Source organism: Lepisosteus oculatus, chromosome 5 (assembly GCF_040954835.1).
Source record: "Lepisosteus oculatus isolate fLepOcu1 chromosome 5, fLepOcu1.hap2, whole genome shotgun sequence".
NCBI classification, from domain to species: domain Eukaryota; kingdom Metazoa; phylum Chordata; class Actinopteri; order Semionotiformes; family Lepisosteidae; genus Lepisosteus; species Lepisosteus oculatus.
Genome location: NC_090700.1, coordinates 48,616,016 through 48,623,423, shown reverse-complemented (window position 1 = coordinate 48,623,423; position 7,408 = coordinate 48,616,016). Strand labels below are relative to the sequence as shown.

General features: G+C 44.8%; 1 long non-coding RNA gene across 1 annotated transcript; it reads left to right on the top strand.

Annotated features, from left to right (window-relative positions):
- The first annotated feature begins 243 nt into the window (after window positions 1–243).
- LOC138239233 (uncharacterized) lies at window positions 244–6,912 on the top strand. The gene is made up of 2 exons (XR_011189711.1): window positions 244–1,033; window positions 3,739–6,912. It is a non-coding gene; the product is annotated as an uncharacterized lncRNA (long non-coding RNA).
- Window positions 6,913–7,408: the final 496 nt, after the last annotated feature.

The following is a 7,408-nucleotide window of genomic DNA, read 5'->3' as shown; positions in this document are numbered from 1 at the left end:
TTCACTCACTGTTTCCACTCCATTTGCATAGCGGTCGTGCAGTTCTGCTCGGTAGCCTGGGCCCCGTCTCTCTTTCTCGCAGGGCTGCGTGGCGCAGGCCGCCTTCAGTGGCGTGTGAACACAGCTCCTGGCCGCGCAGGGCGCTGTGCCCTCCCCCACCTCCAGTCCCCACGCCTCCCGGGGCGAAGCTGTGGTGACAGCGAGCGAGCCACCCACAGCCCGTCTCAGGCAGGAAGCGCCAGTTCCATTCAGAGATATCGCGCTGGCTGTGGCCATGTGACCTTCCATGCGGTTCGCAGCTCCCCACCACATTGTGCAGAGCGCTGAAGAGGTTCTCATGTTCCCGGCCCGACAGAAAGAGAGAGAGGGCTACCGCGGCTGCAGACTGCTGGTTCAACACTTTGCTGTCAACATGCACGCACCACACACTCCGATTATAACGTAAGTGCGGTGTGCTGGGTGCTAACTCCTCTCTCTGTAAAAGATGGCTTCTATAAATAAGTACAAAAGTCCTAGAGACACACATATGGTTCCACACACTTCAGATAGCAAGATAAGGAACTCACTACTTGTACAGCAACTCAAGCTTCCTGTTTAGCAAATACCTTGACACTTGAAGAGCCACGCAGCAGATAGCAGGCCTGAGGCATGACAGATAAGGACACTAACACACACCAGTGAGCAGCGAGAGGCCCTGTGGAAGGGAGCCTGGACTTTCCTCTCCTGCTCACCTCAGAAGACACAGACACCATTTTCCTGGGTCTACAAGACAGAGTAAAGAAACAAAGAAAATATAAAGTCTTGAAACGTCTATATAGTTCATTGTAGTTTATAGTGTACTGTTGAGTGGCTGTTTCAGACAGTCATGAGGACGGCTGATATTTGCACCATTGGCAAATAGCACAAATAGGAATAAGAGCAATCCCAGCCACAGAGGCTGCTCATTTTAATGTGGCAGAGCTCTGAGAATCCTTCGGTTGCGATTTCTTCTCAGATATACGTCAGAAGAGAACCGGCGTGCACTTCGGATATGGTACGAGGCATTTTTCCTCTGTTCACCTACTGAGTGTGTACTGGTAGTTTAGATCCAGATGGTTTTCAGGCCTTTTTCATTTGCATTTTGTGCTCTTGCACATTGGAAGCAGATTTTGTCAGCTCTGTGCACAATTCCAGCACTTGAACAGGGAAAAAAATATATATTCTGTGAACACGCGCTTTCGCATTGGCGTTGTCAGATGATACAGTTCTGAATGGCTGACATTTGCGAGGAAGGAGGAGAAGGAGACAGAATATTCCGTTGCGATGATATTTGCCGAGTCGCTATGACAACATCCAGCCCCATCGGGTAATGTGTGTGAAAGTTTGCGAGGGGGTTCAGAGGTGGGGGGAGAAGGGGGGGGGGGGCAGGAGGAAGTTTTATTACCTAGCATTAAGCCGTCTTTGCAGGCAGGAAAAAAAGAAGAAAAAAAACTAGCAGCCCTTATGTAGTGCAGTCTCACACATTTGTATAAACTGACAACACATGCTCTTCAAAAACAGCTAGGTGAGCTATTTACATCCTGCACATGTAAAAAAGCCACAGTTGCAAGCGACACCACCACTCCGTTTCCAGACAAGGCAGCCAGGATCTATTAAAGTGCTATCATTTCGAAATCTTGGCTTCCTGATTTGCATCAGCTTGCAAGCAGTTGCGAGATGTCAAGAAAAAGACACCGAGGGAAATGTTATTCCAGCTTGTTAGTGTTTGAAGTAAAAAAAAACACACATCTTTAAGCAGTTTGAGGCGCGGAGGCTGAGCTGCTGCAGGAGCTGCTTGTGGTTTTGGTTTGTGGGGTTTCTCGAGATGCGGCAGCTCACTTTCCGAGTCAGCATATATTCCTACTGTTCAGCCCACAACTGTAATTGTGAGATAACACTGGCACGCTTAAAAAAGGCATTGAAACAAGTCACGTGGCTCTGTCTCAACTGTGAGTGATAACAGGAATTTATCTCCTGTTTGTTTTTCTGGTTCCTTTTTTAGTCACTTAGCAGTGTGCAGTACCGAATGTGCATTTTGTACCTTTGTGTCTCACCTCCTCCAACTGTCAGGGATGAACAAGTTCGGTTAGCTGCTTAGAAACCTGCTGTGCTACTAACGACTTTGAAGAAGGGCTTGCACTATGGCACTTTTGTTGTTTAGTTCCGTTTTCCAAGCTTGCTCAATGTATAGAAAAGAGAACATAACACACACACTATTAAATTAATATACTGTATATTTAAAATCGCCATTATTTTGTTCTGAAGAATAGACAATTAGCATTTACTACAGATATATATTTGTTGGTTATTAACTTTTAAAGTCTAAAGAAGGAAGAAAAAATATAGAGAACTGTTTCATGTTGAAGCTCTATAACTACCAATTACATAAAAAATTCAAAGCACTGCCCAGTCATGTATTCAACCTGCATTTAAAGTGGCTGCCTTGAATTCAGAGGGTCTTATCGGATGGAGGAAACTGACCAATGACATCAAAGGGTCATATGGCACACCCTTCATAGCTGAGCTTGCCAGCCTGTGATTCAAAGTACTGTCACTGAAAGGCTAAAGCTCAGTGATGCTCAGGAACACGAAAGCTGGGTCATCTTGTCAGCACCAGAAGGGATCTGTGCCTGCCAATTTGGAGCTGGCTGTTGATCAGAGGGTATGGTTGGGTCATCATGCAGCAGCCAGATCCAGCAGCAAATGCTGATGCCCTCCTTCAATCCCACACACATACGCCCGGACCCATGAACGTCAGGGCCACCCAAGGGAAGAGCTACACCCAGACAAGAACAGGAGCTACGTCGAGTGTCACTGGGCAGAGGAGGATCGACAAGCTCCTGTGAGCCTCTAATTCCTCAAACTCTTTATTTTTCTTTCACATTAAGGGTAGTGCTTTGTTATGGTTGTACAACTTTAGATACAGCCCAGAGAAAACGACGCTGATTGTGAATTGATTGCAGATCTCCATCTCAGCAATGTAACATCTAAACATGACAGAATCTGACAGCATTGCTAAGCGTTGCTCATCATTCAGTTTTGGTAGCTTTCGTGTTCTGGCTTGGTGCACGCCTGACTCTCAATGGCTGATTGGCCTTGTTGGGGTCTGACGTGCAGATGTTGCAGAACCCACCTGTCCTCTCTCACTCATCAAATGAAGAACCTCTCTTGCAGGGGGCATTAGCTGGTGTACCAGTTGTGTACACAGGCAGGTTTAAATACTGCAATGACAGAACTAAGAAGACATGGTTGTTGACCTTGTTTGTCAGACCTGAGATCTAAGGATCTCTTCATCTGAAAAACCTGGAGACTCCCTAGTTTTATTTATATCATTCTGGGGACTACGGGTGAAATCATACATGATTACGTCATGCTTTGATCGCATCTCCAAACATGCTTTCAAACACATGAGAGGGATGTTAAAATAGCATCATAGCTCTCAGCAGTTTGCCTGTATTACAATGAAATCGTTGCAAATTAGAGCCAGGGAACAGATTTGTTTGTTTGGATGGGGGTGGATTATTGCAGGAAGATGGCTGTAGTGGGGGCCGAGGCCTGGAGGGTATCTTCAGGGGTCTCCACTCTGTTTTTTGCTTCGGATGCCACATCTGTCTGCTTCAGCTCCAGTTCCAGGATAATCTCTGTTACTCTGTAATCCCTCATCATCCCTGAGGCTATCACTGTGCTCTGTAACCCGTTAATCCTTTTAATTCCTTGAAGTACTGCTGTCAGCCCGCTGTGAGAAAGATCAGGATCCCTATCGCCAAGACTGAGTGAATTAAACTTGTATCACTCTCTCAATAAGAAAACAAAAGAGGAAGATGAGCCTGTAGCCTGTGATCAATTAAGGTTTGTAAGATGCAGACATGGAGTAGGATGGCCTACAGAACAGCCTCCTGCTTCCAGTCACCAGTAACAACATTATAATCTGAACAAAACAGGATTAAACACAGTATCATGTTGGTTTTAAATGGAATTGAGTTCATCGACAGTTATTTACACACCAGTCATGCTGAAATGCAGAAAGCATCTTAAGCAAAAAAAAAGTGAGTAACCATTTGCCGTGGAATACTGCAGTAAAAGACCAGTAAAGCGTAGTCAATCAGAGCTGAAATGAACCGTGATCAATATGATATACGGCTGGCGTTGCCACGGTAACAAGTCATTTACACTCTCACGTTGCACAGCCATCTATGTCTGCAGCCACTCAATCACATCGTCAATACGTTGCTGAAAGTGAAACTCACGTCTTTATTCACAATAAAGTGCTCTAATACCTTCGAACAACGCTGACACCAGGCACTGTGATATGAATTTAAAGAAACTCCCATATTAAACAGAATGTAGAGTACTACATGTTAAAAATGCTCATGTCAGCCTTTTACAAGAAAAAAATGTACGCACGTAATTCCGGTAAGTGACCTCGGTCAGGTGAGGAAATTCCATTTTCCATCTCCCTGCTGACTGCAGAAAACATTCAGGTTTCTCTTTCAGCAAAAGGCAAATTCAAGACTGGGCATCCGACCTCTTGGTGGGCCGGAGTCCATGTGTTTGCACCCCGTCCTCCCTGGGCACCCCCACAACTCTCAGAGCCAGCTGTGTTCTGCGCGCCCACGCTCTGGCAGGGCTTCTTGATTTAGCAGCGAGTGGGCTGCCTGGCTGACAGCATCCTTTCCGATAACAGATCAATCGGAGCCTGCCGCGGCGCGCTTACCAGGCAGGAAGTTTTGAAGAGGGGCAGTTTGCGTTCTCTCTGTTGGCGTGCATGTGGGCAGGGTTCTTCCAAGGAGGTCAGGGTGGAGACAGGGAGCCTCTCGGGGTGCTGAAGACCTGTCTCGACACCCACAGGAAACACCAGTCCTGTGCTGACATCACACACTGAATCCTGTCTCTAAAAGGAAGCACAGGCCTAATTATGGCCTACCATGTTGTATACAGACAAAATACATATTAACAACCCAAGTCTACAGAGAACCATTTATTATGTGGCTTTATTTGATCATTTTCTTTTGCCGAGCCTATTTTCTTTCTTTGCTTACTAGCACTTTCCTGTGTTTTTTTTTTTATTTTCCACCGACACCTCTTCCTTGTTTTTGTTTGTTTTTGTTTTTTTTCAAAATGTCACGGAGGGTAACGTCCGGCCGGCGCTGGTGAAAAAGCACACGTGTCCGAGGAGCCGATACAGTGTTTCCACTCTGCCTCGAAGGACAAGACCGCGCTGGCGCTGGGGACGTCACCGCCGCCCCCCCAGCCAACACTGTCCGCGGTGCTGATGGCCGACATCCCTTGGAGGCATCCTGGAGAGGAAAAGCATTCAGCCTGGCAATCTGCCCCTTCCCCCCCGCGTCAAACTCTCTGCGTTCCCCGGTGTCAGCCGTGAAATATCGCTCTCGCTCACGGCCGCCACTGATGACTCTTTTTGTCTTTCACATCAAAACGGCGGTAAGGGCCTCCTGTGGGACCCGGCAGCTCATCAGCGGCAGCTTTCCGGGGAGCAGGCCAAGTGGAGTGTGACAAATCTCCATTTACAATCAGAGCAGGAGGCACATGGGTGCAGTGTAAAATTAGAATTCCCAACGCGGCGCTTCCGCTAATTCCATTTCTCGCAAATTAATAAGTGTTTTCTTTCTTTCTTTTGTGTTTTTTTTTCTTTTCCTTGATGAAATGCGTTATCACCAAAAAAAAAAACTGTACACTAGTAATGAGGCATTGTTAGGCAATTCCCAAGCCAGTCTATCATTGTTTACGGTAAAAATGCTCAATTATCAGGCTCCAAACTCAACGCTGTTAGCTTCAGGGCATGTAACACTGCATTCTTCTTCCTGGTTATTTTTATTCAGTAGCCACCTGTATTAAAAGGTCCTGTTAAAAGCAGACCATGAGCACCTCCAGCTGTGACTATGCAGGCCGATAGGGAAGGGGTCCCCATGTAGTGCTCAGCCTTACCTAGGAAAGTCCCAGTTGGGCCCCAGCTCCACATCTGAGTGAGCTCCTGAGCTGTATTCTCTCAGCATAAAGAAGCCAACCTGACCATATCCAAAACTCCTCCCTCACCCACCAAGGCAGCACTGCTGTCCCCCCACAAAGCTCTGAATAAACCTGGAGGTTTCCATACGAGCATGTTGCTGCTCAGTCGCAAAAGTGTGCTTCCTCCTGAAATATCATGCATGCATGCAGACTGAAAAAAAAACAGAATTAACAGGAAGGCAACTGTTTCTTTCAGGGCCAGAAAGCACTTAGCTTATTCATGGTGGGTGAAATAAAATGATCGAAATTTAATGTTATACAGCTCCACCGCTATTGATGCCAGAGGAATTGAGCTGCATTGTCAGAGTCTCACAGATACAAGCGAGATTAGCAGCCCTTTGTGAGATGAAAACATCAGAGATCAATAGGACACAGGGGGGAATCAATAACCAGCACTGTGCTTTTGTGGCTTCCATTCTGCTGCATGATATCGCAGTTTTATAGCTACCCAGTGTTGTTAGTGTACCATTAACTGCCATCATAAAACATGCATTACCAAGCTGTCAGCGGTGTGATGTGTTAATGTGGGCTGCTAATGAATATGAATGTTCTCTTCATAAATGTAGCTCTGTTTCATTAAATTCTTTTATACCTCACTGATCCCGGAAAGGTTACTCAGAATTAAACGTAAATCAGAGATTTACTGGGACAAAACGTACTGCTGTACAGTTATAATGAAATTTTAACAGGTTTATACAGAACGCAGTTTACAACCTATATATGTGCACTGTTCAAGCATATAAAATGCATGGAAAATATTGATAAAATAACCTTCGTTAAATCCAGGGGATGTTGCTAATAATGTCTAATAATGTCTATTTATCTTTAGAATTACTTTAATAAATAAATGCTGATTAAGCATATTAACTTTTATCGGTGATTCATTAAAAAAGGTTCAAATGTATTGATTTTCTGCAACAGTTTGATTTTGAACAAAAACAAATCGAATTTTAACGATTTATAGCTATGATACCCTAGGGATTCGCTACAGGTTTACTTCCATAAGATGCACCATTACGTTCAGACAAGAGACTAACAAATATCGAAAGCCATTTAAAAGTTTTATGTTTTTAAGAAAAGTTGAACAATAATGCTTCTATTGTGGGACATTGCATGACCCAAATTAAACATCTTTATTCTAGGATCTTTTCACATGTTAGTCCACGTGATCACCAGTTCAATTAAACACTTATTTCTGATGCAATGACAAACAGTAGCAGAAAACTAGCTTTGTTGCCTTAACCTTGCTTTTCATACTGTATTAACCTTGCCCATAACAAAGACCATGGGACTATGGTGGAAAAAAGATAACTGGTCGGAAATTCAAACTTTTTTCCCTGGTACATTAATCCAATTATCCACT